The sequence below is a fragment of the Gossypium raimondii genome, chromosome 2, assembly GCF_025698545.1.
Source record: "Gossypium raimondii isolate GPD5lz chromosome 2, ASM2569854v1, whole genome shotgun sequence".
Lineage (NCBI taxonomy): Eukaryota > Viridiplantae > Streptophyta > Magnoliopsida > Malvales > Malvaceae > Gossypium > Gossypium raimondii.
This window is the reverse complement of record NC_068566.1, coordinates 34,312,959-34,330,126: the sequence shown is the minus strand read 5'-3', so window position 1 is coordinate 34,330,126 and position 17,168 is coordinate 34,312,959.

Genomic DNA, 17,168 nt, shown 5'->3' with positions numbered 1-17,168 from the left:
GTATACACATAAACATGAGAAAAATATTAGTTGCAAAAAAATAAATGTATACATAAAAATATACATATATATATATAAGTTTTTTAAAAGGTAATATAAGGAAAAATATTATTAATTGATAATAAAAAAAATAATGATGGAAAAAAAAGACTAAATTGAATTGCAGTTTAAAAAAATGGGTAAAATCCGCAAATAGTAAAAATCAAAGGACTAAATTGAACGCGCGAATTACATAGAGGGGTTGGAAGGGAAATTTTCCCTTCTCCTCTAAAACGGCGCCGTTCCAGTAGGATTGAATTGAAATGGAAAATAAATTAAAGAACAAATTTAAAAAACACAAAAAAACCTAATTGAAAATTCATTAAAAGGCGGTAGGGTCAAAAATGCAATTTGCCCCTTCGCATGAGAAACACACGGATCCTGGGTCCGGGTCGGGTCGACACGCGAATCATTCCCTCAAAACGGCGCCGTTTTCAATTGGCTATTTAAGCCAAAATTAAAACAAAAATTACATTTCAAAACATTTTAAAAAAAAAAACCAAATCTTTCAAAAAAAAAACTCTCTCAGGCCCTCAGTCCTCCGACCATCGGCCAGTCATCGGACGGTCACCGACCACCGCTACCGTCACGATTTTCAGCGCCATTGCTTATGTGGCTTAAAAGGAAAGTTCCTTTTAATATTTCCGACCCTCTAGGCCCAAATCGGGCTAAAATCCCCAAAATCGACAAAAAACACTAGAAAAACCCTAGAAACTTTTGGTTTCTAATCGTCATCATCGAGACGATCCTCGGAATACTCTACGGCGTTTCAGAAGCCAAAAAAAGGTAGTTTTCCTCTCTTTTATTATTTTTGTTTATACGTATGTAAAATAAAAAGATACAAAAAAATAAATATAACAACGAAAAAACAAGTATCAACCTTTTTTGATCGATTTATTCTGTATTGCGAAAGTACAAGCCTTTTTCTATTTTCGAAATCAGGATCCTCGTTACAGTGTGTTTATGGCTTTTTTATAGCCGAAATAGTAAATCAAAGAAAGAAAAAAAATCTGGTCATATCTTTGATTCGCAAATACATGATTTTTCTTTCCATATGTTGTTGGTTTCCTTGCAAGTGAAGATCACAAAGTTTCGGGGACGAAGCTTGGCTTGCGGCGCTGCCCTAAGGTTCCATCTGCTCCCCGAGCTTTGGGCTAGGGTCCGATTTGGGCCGCTGTTTTGTTTGGATTTGGGCCATATAGGCCAATCTTTGTTTTATTAGTTGGGCCTTTAAAACACCCGATTTTGCCCGGTCATTCTGGATCTTGGTATTCTTCTTCAAGTAACCTCATTCCTTCCTACTGCATCTTCAGAGGTATAGGAATTAGTGCTTCAATCTACTCCTCTGTAACTTTAGGGAGATAAGACTTGTAGCTTCAACCTTCTCCGCTGCTGCTCAGGGAGACAAGGCTTGGTGGCTTTAATCTGCTTCCCACTATCTTGGAAAGATAAGATTCGCCGTCTTCGATCTGTTCCACTACTGCTTAGGGAGATAAGATCTACAATCTTCAACCTTCTCCGCTGTTGCTCAGGGAGACAAGGCTTGGTGGCTTAAATCTGCTTCCCACTATCTTGGAAAGATAAGATTCACCGTCTTCGATCCGCTCCACTCATCGCTTAGGGAGATAAGATCTACAATCTTCAACCTTCTCTCCGCTTTCGTCAGGAGACAAGGCTTGGTGGCTTAAATCGCTTCCCACTATCTTGGAAAGATAAGATTCGCCGTCTTCGATCTGCTCCACTACTGCTTAGGGAGATAAGATCTACAATCTTCAACCTTCTCTGCTGCTGCTCAGGGAGACAAGGCTTGATGGCCTAAATCTGCTTCCCCACTATCTTGGAAAGATAAAATTCGTCGTCTTCGATCTACTCCACTACTGCTTAGGGAGATAAGATCTATAACCTTCTCCTCTACTACTCAGGGAGACAAGGCTTGGTGGCTTAAATCTGCTTCCCACTATCTTAGAAAGATAAGATTCGCCGTCTTCGATCTGCTCCACTGTAACTTCAGGGAGATAAGACTACTGGTTACCGATCTGTTCTCTAGGGAACATGACCTGTAAAAATCTGTTCTATGAACTTAATTATGCCTAGAGATTAGGATGTCATGATCAGAATGAATCAAATGTTCCTAACTAGACGTGTATGAATGACATTTGAATGCATGCAAAATGTCATTTTTCGAGAATTATCAATTCTGCTTTGTCGCTGACGCTTTTTACTTGGCTGATATCTCTAAAGAAATACTTAATCAAATTGCCTCCATTGTGCACTTTTAAAGCACAACCCTCTAGAAGGCAGAATTTGTACTACATTCCTTCCACCGTAACTTAAGAGTAGGAAAATTTGACTCTTCTCAATCTTCTCCTATCGTAATTCAAGGATATAGATTATGAAATTTTTTACACCACTCTCAGGGTGTCCTATCAAATGCTCATGCCCAAATGAAGAGCTTTCTTTCCATAGGGGATTTCTTCCTACCCCCCTCTAGACTTCTTGCTGTCTCATTCACTATCCAAATCTGAAAAGGCGGTCTTAATTTAGACTTTTGAATCTTGGGGTGTTCTAACCAATAGTCCTGTTTTAGGTTGCTAAATTATTTAGAAATTCCCAAAGTAATATACAAAACTTCTTTTGTGAAAGTTTATTAGTCCATCAATCATTATTCTAATGTGACATGGTTGCGCAAAAATCAAAAATACTGAGTAAGAGATGAATTAATTCAAGAATTTATTGATAGTAAGTGTCCTAAAAGAAAAAAGTATTCAAGAACAGCGAAGAATGTAGTTTTTACAAGAACCAACAAACTTGGTACAAATATTATGAAGGCTAGGTGCTTTGGATATCACCGCTTGAACTTCTCCATGCAAGCCAAGAACCATTCTGAACTTAACATGTGTTTAGGGGATCTACAGTACTTTGTCAATGCCCCAAGACGTCGTACATCTTTTTATTGTTGACTTTAGCGAAGCAAGATCACCATATGTCCCAATCTGACAATGTTTGAGCCGCCCTTTTAGGTTTTCAACTCAAACCCCCTTAGTCTCAAGGTGCCTTTTTCGGGTTTTCACCTTGGCCTCTCTTTTTTTTTTTGGAAATCAGAGCGCCCTTTGCGGGTTTTCACTTTGATTCCTCCCTTTCTTCAAGTGAAATATTTCTTAACCGAGTCTGAATTTACAGGATTCGGAAGATTTTTGCCATCCATTTCACTCAAAATCAAAGCGCCTCCGAAAAAAGCCTTTTTTGCAACATAAGGTCCTTCCCAGTTTGGCATCCATTTCCCTCTGAAATCCTTTTGTAAAGGGAGGATCTTTTTCAGAACCAAATCCCCTTCATGAAATTCTCTGGGACAAACCTTCTTATTATAAGCTCGCATCATTCGCTTCTGATACATTTGGCCATGACGAATGGCTTTTAATCTTTTCTCTTCAATCAGGTTCAGTTGATCATACCGAGATTGGATCCATTCGGCCTCATCCAATTTTAACTCGGCCAAAAGTCGGAGAGAAGGAATTTCAACCTCAATGGGTAAAACTGCATCCATTCCATAAACCAACGAAAAAGGTGTTGCCCCAGTAGAAGTCCTGATAGATGTTCGGTAAGCAAGAAGAGCGAAAGGTAACTTCTCATGCCAATCTTTGTAAGTTTCAGCCATTTTCGCCATGATTTTCTTGATATTTTTATTCGCCGCTTCCACTGCACCATTCATTTTCGGGCGATACGGTGATGAATTATGGTGTCTAATGTTGAATTGATCGCAGACTTCCGCTATCGTGCTGTTATTCAGATTCAACGCATTGTCAGATATGATCCTTTCAGGCATTCCATATCGACATATGATCTCCTTCTTCAAAAACCTACTGACTACTGACTTCGTGACATTAGCATATGAGGCTTCTTCTACCCACTTAGTGAAATAGTCAATAACCACAAAAATGAAACGATGTCCATTAGAAGCCTTCGGTGATATTGGTCCAATGACGTCCATACCCCACATGGAGAAAGGCCATGGAGAAGTCATAACATGAAGAGTAGAATGAGGCACGTGCACTTTATCCCCATAAATTTGACATTTATAGCATTTCTTGGCATGATTGATGCAATCTCCTTCCATAGTGGACCAGTAATACCCGAATCTCATAATCTGTCTAGCCATGGTGAATCCATTAGCGTGCGTTCCACAAATACCTTCATGGACTTCTTCTAAAATTTCCTTAGCTTCTACAGTTTCCACGCATCTTAACAGTACTCGATCCTTTCCCCTTTTGTATAGGATACTCCCCATCTAAGACATAGTCAATAGCTAGTCTCCTCAATGTCCTCTTATCATTCTCCGTTGCCTGATCAGGATATTCGCGATTTTTTACATATAGCAAAATATCTTGGTACCAGGGACTATTATCATTCTCCACTTCTTCAATGCTGTAGTAGTGGGCTGGGATCTCATAAATACTAATTGGAATGGGCTTCATGTCCTTCAACTGATTCACTTTAACCATGGAAGCTAAAGTAGCAAGAGCATCAGCCATCTGATTTTCTTCTCTTGGGAGATAACAGAAGGTAATATTGTCAAACTTTTCGATCAATCCCAAAACCAATCTCCGGTAACGGATCAATTTAGGATCCTTCATCTCCCATTCCCCTCTTAGCTGGTATATTACCAATGCTGAGTCTCCGTACACCTCTAATGTCTTGATTTTTTGTTCTATGGCTGCTCGTATACCCATGATGCAAGCTTCATACCCAGCCATGTTATTAGTGCAATCAAAGTCTAATTTACTGGTGAAAGGATGATAATCTCCATTCGGAGACACCAGATCGCCCTAATCCCATTGCCTAATGCATTCGATGTTCACAAAGTTTAATCTCCAAGAATGATTCTCTTGGGGATCCTCTTCAGCATTCGCCACATACATCAAATCTTCATTCGGAAAATCAAAGTCAAGAGGCTCATATTCTTCTAGAGCCCTGCTAGCCAAGAAATCTGCTATCGCACTTCCTTGACGGCCTTCTGACTTACGTATACGATATCAAACTCAGAGAGCAAGATTTGCCATCTAGCCATTCTTCCATTCAATGTTGTTGACTCCATCATATACTTTAAAGGGTCTAATTTTGAAATTAGCCAAGTCGTATGATAGAGTAAGTATTGCCTCAACCTTTTGGTCGTCCAAATCAAGGCGTAACACAATTTTTCAATAAGCGAATATCTCATCTCACAATTAGTGAATTTCTTGCTGAGATAGTAAATCGCCTTTTTCTTCTTTCCAGTCGCATCATGTTGACCCAGCACGTATCCCATGGAGTTGTTGAACACCGTTAAATACAAAATCAAGGGTCTATCTGGGCTGGGTGGTGACAGAATTGGGGTATTGGATAAGTATTGCTTTATCTTTTCAAAGGCCTTCTGACATTCTTCATTCCAGACATTAGGATTATGTTTCTTCAAAAGGCGAAATATGGGATCACATTTCTTGGTCAACTGTGAAATGAACCGAGTAATGTAATTCAGTCTTCCCAAGAACCCTCGAACTTTTTTCTGGGTACGTGGTGGCGATAAATCTCGTATTGCCTTGACTTTGTCTGGATCAATCTCAATTCCTTTTTCACTAACTACGAAGCCCAACAATTTCCCTGACCTGGCTCTGAAAGTGCATTTTGTCAGATTAAGCTTGACCTGAAACTTCTTTAATCTTAAGAACAATTTTCTTAGGACCTGCACATGTTCCTCCTCTGTTCTGGATTTGGCAATCATATCATCAAGATACACCTCGATTTCTTTGTGCATCATGTCATGGAACAAGGCTACCATGGCTCTCTGATATGTTGCTCCCGCGTTCTTCAATCCGAATGGCATCACCTTATAGCAAAACGTTCCCCATATAGTAATGAACGTAGTCTTTCCTATATCTTCCGGATACATCTTTATCTGATTATATCCTGAGAACTCATCCATAAAAGAAAACAGCGAAAATCCCGCCGTATTATCCACCAGAGTATCAATATGTGGCAATGGGAAGTTGTCCTTTGGGCTTGCTTTGTTCAAATCCCTGTAATCTATGCACATTCGTACTTTTCTATATTTTTTAGGGACTGGGACAATATTGGCTACCCACTCAGAATATTTGACCTCCTGTAAAAAACCAGCATCAAACTGTTTCTTAACTTCCTCTTTTATTTTGAGCACAATATCAGGCCTCATTCTTCTGAGCTTCTGTTGAACTAGTTTGCAATCTTCTTTTATAGGTAGGCGATGCACTACAATGTCAGCACTCAATCCAGACATATCTTGGTATGACCATGCGAAGACATCTTTGAATTCTTGGAGTAATTCAATGAGGTCTCATCTTGTCTTTTTGAGAATTTCAGTTCCAATTTTCACCTCATTCCCTTCTTCCAAGCTCACCACTTCTACTAACTCTTTGTGAGGTAGGATTTGCTTTTCCTCTTGTTCCACCATCCTCAACAAGTCCAAAGATAAACTACCCTCTTTATCACCTTCAAAGTCGCGCGATCCCTCTAAACACACATTTCGTTCAAAAGGGCACTCTGAGCTCGTAGCAGTGTCATTCACGTCATTGATAACAGAGACCTATTATGGTTACAAAAGAATGTATGAATTTATGTACAATTATTTATGTAATGAAAGAATATATTTAGACGTATCGGAAAAATGAAAGAATATTTACTCGAAACAATTGCAAAGATGTATTTTATTAAAATAATAATTTTTAAATATAAGCCTATTTCACAAAAGAATTCTTGTTGTTTCTAGGCTAAAACAACAAGTTTGTTCTGAATATTACTCTGAGACAGTTCTAAAGACTTTAGGTATTTCGTCCGCAGTCCAATTGTCTAGAACACTCCCAGGCTCATAAGGACGAATGTCTAGCCAACTTCTTTCTTCATTCCCAAGCTCATGAATGGCATTAATGTGCATATTTCCCAACGTCTCCTCGATGCTTTCCTCAACTGATTTCTTTCTCTCTTGATGAATAATTCCTCCAGATACGAAAGTTTTGGATATGTGGGGAATTATCATTGGTTCCCACTTAGCTTCCTCCCTATTTAAACGCGCCCTTCTTCTTTCCTCCCTTTTCTCTATCTCTTTTCTTCTTTGTCCTCTATTTGGCTTGTATCCTAAGCCAAAATTATCTTGCTTTTCTTTCAGCACTGGAACTTCAGTTCTCCCTTGAAGATATCTCCCTAGCCCTCTTCCAGGTAAAGCTCCTTTTCCCACCAACAACTGTAAACCCATCTCTGTAGTTTTAGATAATTTTGGCACCAAAATTTTGCTTCCTTCAGGAACAAATGCTGCATTTACAAACTCCAAAGATCGAAATGTGACTCGTCATTGGTTTCTACGTATGGCGTCTCGTTGGATACAACTGCTATTATATCCTCTTCGGCTTTTATTGTCACTAGTCGATCATCTGACACTAACTTCAACATCTGATGCAGTGATGACGGTACTGCCCCTGCCGAATGTATCCATGGCCTTCCTAATAAACAATTATAGGAAGGTTTGATGTCCATCACAATAAAATCTACCTCATAAACCGTTGGGCCAATCAGTAGGGGTATCTCAATCCTTCCCATGACCTTTCTTTCTGTACCGTCAAACGCCCTCACTACATTTTGACACGTTTTCATGTGCGAACTATCCATGGGTAGCCTATTAAGTGTGAATAATGGCAATATGTTCAAAGCTGATCCATTGTCAATCAATACTCCTGGCAAAATATGTCCCTTGCATCGTGCAGTAATATGCAAAGCTTTGGTAGATCCCATGACCCCAGGAGGTAATTCATCATCATTGAAAAATATGAAATTATCAGTACTAATATTATTGATCAACCGATCTAGCTTGCTGATAGAAATATCCTTGGACACATAGGTCTCATTTAGCATCTTTATCAACCCATTTCGATGTACTTCTGAATTCAAGAGTAAGGATAGTACAGATATATGGGCTGATTATTTATGCAACTGCTCGACGACATTATACTCACTATGCTTTAAAAATTTGAGGAATTCCACAGCCTCTTCCTCCTTTACTGGCTCAACTATTTTCCCTTTTTTCTCCCCTATTATAGCCTCTTTCATAGACTCTGGATTGGTACTCACACACTGGCTCTTTGCAGTCTCTTTTCCTGGGACAGTCGTATTGCACTCGTAGTTCCATGGGACCTTCTTACTGTCTTGGTAAGGAAAGGTTACAGGTTTCTTTATTATGATCCTTGGCATTACTGGTGTTCTCACCTCATCCTTCTTGGGTCGTGAGATAACGACCACAGGCTGCACTACTCTTAGAACCTTCGAAGACTCTGATGTGCAAATGCTCCCCTCCTCCTTAACTTCATCATAAAATTCCATCTCCTTATTATCCATCAAGTCTTGAACCAAGGCTCTGAATTCTGCGCATTCCTGGATATCATGTCCCTCATCGTGATGGAACTCACAGTAATTTTCCACCCTTTCGAAGCTTCTCTCTGAATTTGGGACGATCAATCCCCTTTTTACCATATTTTTCCAGACCCACCTCAAAGGAATTTTCACCTCTGATATGTCTTCCTTGATCTTTTTACCCATGCTTCCACCTATCATGTTCACTCTATTATGATCAGGTAACGGATTTTCTGTACTGGGTGAATCATCCAATTTAACCACACCCAAGCTTATAAGTCTTTCCACCAACTTCTTGAACGCCGTACAATGTTCTATAGAATGCCCCTCAATTCCCACGTGATAGTCACACCGTGCATTTGCATCGTACCACTTGGGGTATGGAGGCTGCAGAGGTTTTAAGTGGTGAGGGGCAACCACGTGTGCATTGAATAGATTCTGATATAGCTCCCTATACGACATTGGAATTGGCGTAAATTGAAGCTTCTTTGTATTTTGTCTTATGTCAGATCTCTGCTTTGATGATCCCTGCTGGTTAACAGCCATCTTTCCCGGTTGATTGACTGTAATCGTTTTTGAATATGAACTTGTGTTGTTAACCTCGTTCTCCTTCTTCTTCGAAGCTGACCTTCTGCTACTTTCTCCAACATCTATTTTCCCGCTTCTGATGGCATTTTCTATCATTTCCCCGTTCATAATTATGTCAGAAAAGCTTTTGGAAGCATCGTCATCTCTCTTTCTAGAAGAGATGGCTGAACTTGGACAGCAACCTCCCTCCATCTCTGTGCGTACTGCCTGAAACTTTCACCAGGCTTCTTCTCCATGTTCTGCAGAGTAATTCTATCAGTACCATGTCACCACATGGTCAGACTGCTTTAAGAATGCTCGTGCTAGATCTCTCAATGAATTAACTCTGGTACAGCTCGATTGATTGTACCATTTGGATGCAGACCCATGAGGCTATCCTGGAAGCAATGTATCAACAACTGGTCATTATTAACATATCCAGTCATCCTCCTGCAGAACATAGTAATATGGGCTTCGGGGCTACTAGTCCCGTTGTACTTCTCAAACTCTGGCATTTTGAACTTGTGAGGAAGTACTAAACCTGGAACCAAGATCAATACTCTAGCATCAATTCCATGGTAGCTCTCAGTACCTTCCATCGCTCTAAGTTTTTCCTCCAGCCATTTATACTTTTCCTCGAGCTGTTTCGGCAATTCACCATTCATTTTCTCGATTGTCTCGTCGAAGTCAGGGATAACAGGATTAGCAAGATTGTCTCTAGGGTTGGAGCCTAATTTAGCTTGAAAGTTTATTGGTGTTTCAGTACCGTCTTGAGGCTTGATAGTGACGGAGGATTTGCGCGGATATATCCCCACTTGTTGAGAGGTAAGTCCTGAGGAATAAACAGGTCCCTCGTTGTCTCCTTCTTAAATGTTGAGCACCGAGCCCTTCCCTTTGTCAACTCCTCCAGTCAATAACTGAGTCAACTTAGCCATCATACTCCCCTGAGATTCCATTAATTTATCCATCATCTTTTGTTGAATCTTCTCAAGTTACTCATTCATTTGCTCATGTATTTCCTTCTGGAACTGTTCTAGCCTTTGGTCCATGTCTCTAGTTTTCGATCGAGTACCGTAGTGGTGCTGGGTAGGTTGGTTGGTTTCCAGATTAACTGAGGAATGATGTAAATTAATTAGAATCTTTTAACATTTTTTAAATGCATATGAAGTGATGCAATGCATGAATGCAAAAAAAGACGTCAATTTTGATTCAATTCCATATAAGAAAACCTTACTAGAAACCAAATTTCTTTACATAAAGCGAATTACAAATAAGACTTTGCCCTAGTACCCAGAACTCTAATCTTTCTAAGTAACAAAGCTAATTCTTGCCCCCGATCCGATTCTAATCCGTACTTCACACTCAGCGTGTCAGCCTGTACTGCTAAAGTTTGTATGTGATCAGCTACTTCTCGAATCTGGACCACAGCTTCCTCGATAAGATGATCTCTGCTTCTAACTTGACTCTGAAAGTGGTGAAGCTGTTCATTATTACGACTTTCGTTTGCTTTCAAGTGCTTGATCTGAACTTCAATATTTTGCAGCACCGTTTCTAGCTCTTCGATTCTTTTCTTCATTTCGTCAATCTTGCTCAAGCTTGCTTTCAACTTTATCGTAGAGTTTCGGCTTCGATACTGATGAAGAGATCTTTCCAACACAATCACCCTATCCTTTAACTCGCCCTTTTTCCTGCTGGGTTTCTGACAAACTCTTTTCTAAAGCCTCATTTCGCCTTTGCATCTCTTGAAATCTCTGTTCCCATCTATCGGCCTTGTCCTTTTCTTCTTGGATTTCGCCGCCATCGCTCAAGTCTTTCCCATTAACAGTTCTTATTGACAAACGCAACTTTTTATAATCCGTCTGTAGACTGCCCAGTTCCTCGTCAGCCTTGTTTTTCTCATTCTTCAACCTCTCATTCTCAAGCTTCTGAACGTCTATGTCCAATCTCAAGTTCGTCTTTTCTGTCTCCATTTGCTCTATCCTTTTCTCCAAATCCGCGTTCTTTCTCTCAAAATCTTGTCTTACAATTTCCAATTCCGAAGGGATGACTCGTAAATGCTCTTCTATTGATTGGTCGTCCTCATGATTTAACTTAGGTGTGTTATCATTAATCCTCCTAGCCCACCATCCATGATACTCAGGAGTTGTCATCGGCCCTACAGCTAACCTCTTCATTCGGCGAGTCTGTTTCCACGCATTGGACATTTCTTGAATCTTCTTTCTATAACCATCATCCTTGTATGAAAATTCACAATCAGCTATCCCTTGGGTCGCAGGTATAAACTGCCTTGACCTATATTGCCTTAGCACCAACAATGGGGCATATCCAGCAGCTCCCCAAATACCCAATAAAGGTACCCAATCGAAATTTCCACACCTATATAGGATCTCATCTGGTAGTAACCAATGAGCTCTCCACTCAACATCTTCCTCTTGAAGATTTTGAAGAATGGCCATCCATTTTTCCTCCGAAATGTCATCCACTATCCTATACGGATGTAAAAACCTTACGAAGGCATAGCTTCTCACTCCCACTTAACAGGGTAAAATTGTTCAACTCATGAAATGTAGAATGCAAACAATATTTAAACACGAGGATAATAAATGCAAAAGGATGTCATGAGTTTTTTTTTAAAATATTTTCTCGACCCTAAGACAAAAATTAATCAACTTTGTGGCTTGACTCTCTTATTTAAAAAAAAGGTCCCCAGCGGAGTCGCCAAGCTGTTGAAACTATTTTTTTTTAAAAATAAAAATTTTAGGTTGTCGACTTTAAAAAACAAAATAAATGGGAGTCGCCACCAATCTTTTGTTGAGGTGTGATTGGATCACCTAAAATGATTTTGATCTACGAGTTTTAGAAAAAAACAGGTTTGGGAGTCAGTTACGTACGAGGAAGGATTAGCACCCTCGTAACGCCCAAAATTTGGTACCAAGTTGATTAATTAGTGTCTTAATGTCGAAAATTTTAAAAATATAATCTTTAAAAAAAAACTTAAAACATTGTGTATTAAGACCCTTCTCAATTTAGAGAAGCAAAAATGACACACCCAATGCGTTAAGGCACAACATTCTAATTTCCTCCAAAATGAATTGGGCCAAAATACTAGTGCAATAAAACTTTAAAAGAACATCCACTTATCCAAGATTTAAGAAATCACACCCAATACGTTAGGGCACGATTCCTCTAAAATCCCAAACTTGGAATATTTCCTTTACTTTAAAAGAATATCCACTTATCCAAGATTTAAGAAATCACACCCAATACGTTAGGGCACGATTCCTCTAAAATCCCAAACTCGGAATATTTACTTTATTATTTTTAAAAAAATCTTCATTTCGAGAAATCAATGCGTCACATCCAATACGTTAGGACACAACGTGTTGAATTCTCAATAATGAGTTCTTATTTTAGTTGGTTTAAAGAGCAATCCTCGATCATTAGATTTTCAAAAAAAAATCGGAACTCAATATGTTAGGGCTCAATTTCCTTGAGAAATCCTAAATACGAGTATTATCTCTATTTTGAAAAGTTTGATTTTTAAAAAAAATTGAGTAAAAAATGTAATGTTATACCACTTTAAATATATAATGCAATAATAAATATTACGATAGCATAAAAATAATGCAAATATATAAACAAATAAATACAATAATGGCATGCAAAATATCAAATAAATGGGCAAGATAATAAAAATATGTAAACCTAAATCAATAGGCAAATGATCGAAATAAAAAAAATGTATACATGTACACATAAAAATATATAGGTTTAAAAGAATTAAATAATATCTACATTATCAAGTTAATTAATGAAATAAATATGTATACACATAAACATGAGAAAATATTAGTTGCAAAAAAATGTATACATAAAAAATATACATATATATATAGGTTTTTTTTAAAAGGTAATATAAGGAAAAAATATTATTAATTGATAATAAAAAAATAATGATGGAAAAAAAGACTAAATTGAATTGCAGTTTAAAAAAAGGGTAAAATCCGCAAATAGTAAAAATCAAAGGACTAAATTGAACGCGCGAATTACATAGAGGGGCTGGAAGGGAAATTTTCCCTTCTCCTCTAAAACGGCGCTGTTCCAGTAGGATTAAATTGAAATGGAAAATAAATTAAAGAACAAATTTAAAAAACACAAAAAAACCTAATTGAAAATTCATTAAAAGGCGGAAGGGTCAAAAATGCAATTTGCCCCTCCGTATGAGAAACACGCGGATCCTGGGTCCGGGTCGGGTCGACACGCGGATCTTTTCCTCAAAACGGCGCCATTTTCAATTGGCTATTTAAGCCAAAATTAAAACAAAAATTACATTTCAAAACATTTAAAAAAAAAACCAAATCTTTCAAAAAAAACTCTCTCAGCCCCTCAGTCCTCCGACCATCGGCCGGTCATCGGCGGTCATCGGCGGTCATCGACCACCACACCGGCCGTTGATTTCCAGTGTCGGCGCTGCCGTTTGCGGTGGCCGGAAAAGGGAAAGTTCCCTTTTTAATATTTTCGAGCCCTCTAGGCCCAAATCTGGGCTAAAAATCCCCAAAATCGACAAAAAAAACACTAGAAAAACCCTAGAAACTTTTTGGTTTCTAGTCGTCTGTCATCAGAGACGATTCTCGGAATACCCTACGGCTTTTCAGAAGCAAAAAAAGGTAGCTTTCCTCTCTTTTATTATTTTTGTTTATACGTATGTAAAATAAAAAGATACAAAAAAATAAATATAACAACGAAAAAACAAGTATCAACCTTTTTTGATCGATTTATTCTGTATTGCGAAAGTACAAGCCTTTTTCTATTTTCGAAATCGGGATCCTCATTACAGTGTGTTTATGGCTTTTTTATAGCCGAAATAGTAAATCAAAGAAAGAAAAAAAATCTGGTCATATCTTTGATTCGCAAATACATGATTTTTCTTTCCATATGTTGTTGGTTTCCTTGCAGGTGAAGATCACGAAGATTCGGGGACGAAGCTTGGCTTCATACACGCCTAGGGGTTCCATCTGCTCCCCGAGCTTTGGGCTAGGGTCCGATTTGGGCCGCTGTTTTGTTTGGATTTGGGCCATATAGGCCAATCTTTGTTTTTATTAGTTGGGCCATGCGGGCCTGTCTGTAATGCGGGTCTTTTAGACCCGGGCCAAAATAGGGTGTTACAAACGTGTTTTGCTTAAAGATTTTGAAATATGAAAATTAGATATTTTAATAAAAATGTTTTGGAGAAATGGAAGAATTTTCTTTTCTTTTGTTTTTAAGTTTTATTTTATGCAATTTCAATTTTTTAAGAAATATTACATGGTGATGTTGGATATCCAAATATATCACAAATTTTAGCATCTTTTGGTAGTCCAAATTTTATTTAAAAGAAAAGTTTATAAATTCAAAAATCAACTAAATTTGAAAAAGAAATTGAGAAATTTTAAAATTCAAAAGGTCAAAATCTAAAAGTTAAAAGAAGTCAATAAAATGTAAACAATTCATCATTTTTTCCTTAAATTGTAAACAAATTTCTAAAGTTAAAATATAACAAAAAATTTGTAAAAATATTTAAGGTAAACTACACCTATAGTCACTTTAAAATAGGGTTTGTTCTTTTTTTCGTTTTATTTTTTTTTCAATTTAGTCACTCTAATTAAAATAATTATGCGAATTAGTCACTATTGTCAAAACATTCATTAATCACTAACAGATTAGATTTATAAGCAATCTTCTCTCAACTGTAAAACCTAGCATCCTTTTTGGGCCTTCACTCCCTAAGCTTCAGCACCGTCATTCGACCTGCGAATACTTTTTCTGACCACACTCACCGTTGTTGTCCTCTTCTCTTCTTTACTTTTTTTTAAAAAAATCCCTTGTTGTTGCTTCCTAACTCACCTCTGCCACTCACTGCTTCCTAAACCCCCGCCACTGTTGTGAACCATTGTTCCCACCAAACCCTAAACTAACCCATTGAAGTCTATGTGCCCATTATCACAACTAAATAGCAAATCATTGAGCTAGGTTCTTTCGAGTCTAGCCATACCTGCAATAAACTATGTGTTCTCTTTTTTTCTTCGAAACAATACTATTTTTATCCTCTTTTAGCTTTATGAGAGATTAACTTGTAGACGATAAAAACTAGGTCAATATACCACACTTTATCATTGCCTTAATTGCTTTTGTACTCTTTCACGTACTCTCTTTCAAGTTATTCGAAGGTATTAACGATGATCTACGTCGCAAATAACTCGTTCTCGTTTAGTTTCATCAATGGTGTCAATGAAGATGTTGGTGGAGGATGTAGAAGATTGATTAGTATTTGGAGAAATAAAACAAAGAAAATGATGAAGATATAATGGAGAAGAGAAATAAATTTTGTATGGAAGAGAGAAACACCCTTTCTAATAAACTTTTCTTTTTTATTTCACACACTCTACAAATGCTTCATCACATACAACTTTTTATATATGAGTTGTAAGTGATTATTAATCTACATCACTTAAATGCTATAGGAGTTGTGACTATTCATCTACATCACTTAAATGTTATAGGAGTTGTGACTATTCATCTACATTCATGTATGTAACTCTTCATCTTCAAGTTTCTTCACATTTCTAACTCTTCATAATTTATTTTGTGCAAGATTAAATTAATTATGTGCCAACAATGCCTCCCTTAAATTAAACTTGCTTCGAACTCCCAACCTTTCAACATTTTTCTTGAAGACTTGTCCACTAAGCGGCTTTGTGAAGATATTAGTCATCTGATCTTCCGTCTTGTAATATTCAACTTGAACATCACCATCATTCACCAGTTCCCTCAAGAAGTGATACCGAATGCGAATGTGTTTTGTCCTTCTATGAAGAATTGGATCCTTTGTGACCGAAATAGTAAAACTATTGTCACAAAATAAAATCGTTGACTTGTTTTGCTTTTGCTTAAGACTCTCTAAAATTCCACGTAACCAAATCAATTGACATCCTGCATAAGATGCAGCGATATATTCAGCTTCTGTAGTCGAAAGTGCCAAAATTGATTGTTTCTTTGAGCTCCATAAAATTGCACCACTACCAAGGTGAAAAACATAACCAGAAGTGCTTCTGCTATCATCAATGTTTCATGCTAAATCACTATCCGTATAACCAATGAGATCAACTAATGTATTAGCTTTATAGAAAATTCCATAATCAATGGTTCCCTTCACATACCTTAATACTCTCTTGACAGCCTCCCAGTGATTGGAGTAAGGTTTCTCCATGAATCTACTCAACAAGCTAACAGTATACACGATGTCAGGCCTTGTCAAAGTCAGATACATCAACTTCCCAACCAAACTTCTGAATATGGTGGAATTGACAATCTTTTCTTCACCCTTTTTAGTTAACTTCAAACCTATGATGCATGGAGTAGAGACTGGATTAGCATTTTCCATCTTGAACTTTTTTAGAACTTCCTTTGCGTAGCTCTCTTGTGAAATAAAAATTCTTTTCTCGGATTGATAAACTTCAATACCAAGAAAATGATAAAGGTCTCCCAAACCTGTCATCTGAAATTCTGCCATCATTGAGTGCTGAAATTCTTTCAACATCTTCACATCATTTCCTGTGAAAATAAGATCATCAACGTAGAGACTTACAACCATGAATCTTCCTTGAAAATTGCCTTTGATATAAAGAGTATGCTCATATGGACATTTTTGGAATCCACACTTTTGAAAATAAGAATCGAGTGGCTGTACCAAGCTCGAGGTGATTGCTTCAACCCGTATAAAGCTTTCTTCAACTTGTAAACTTTTTCTTCTTCTCCTTTTTTTGACAAACCTTGGTGGTTGATCAACATAGACTTCTTCTTTGAGAACACCATTCAAAAACGCAAATTTTACGTCCATTTGGAACATATTGCAATTGTTTTGGGTAGCAAGAGAAATAAGTAATTGAACTGTCTCAAGTCTTGAAACTGGAGCAAATACTTCTGTAAAATCTTCTCCTTCTTTTTGCTTGTATCCTTTTGCAACCAGTCTTGCCTTGTACTTGTTGATAGAGCCATTTGGATTCATCTTTGTCTTGTACACCCATTTGACTCCAATAGAATTCTTGTGCAGCAGTAAATCTGTGAGCTCCCATGTATCATTGTTTTCAATTGAGAAAATCTCTTCTTTCATGGCTTTC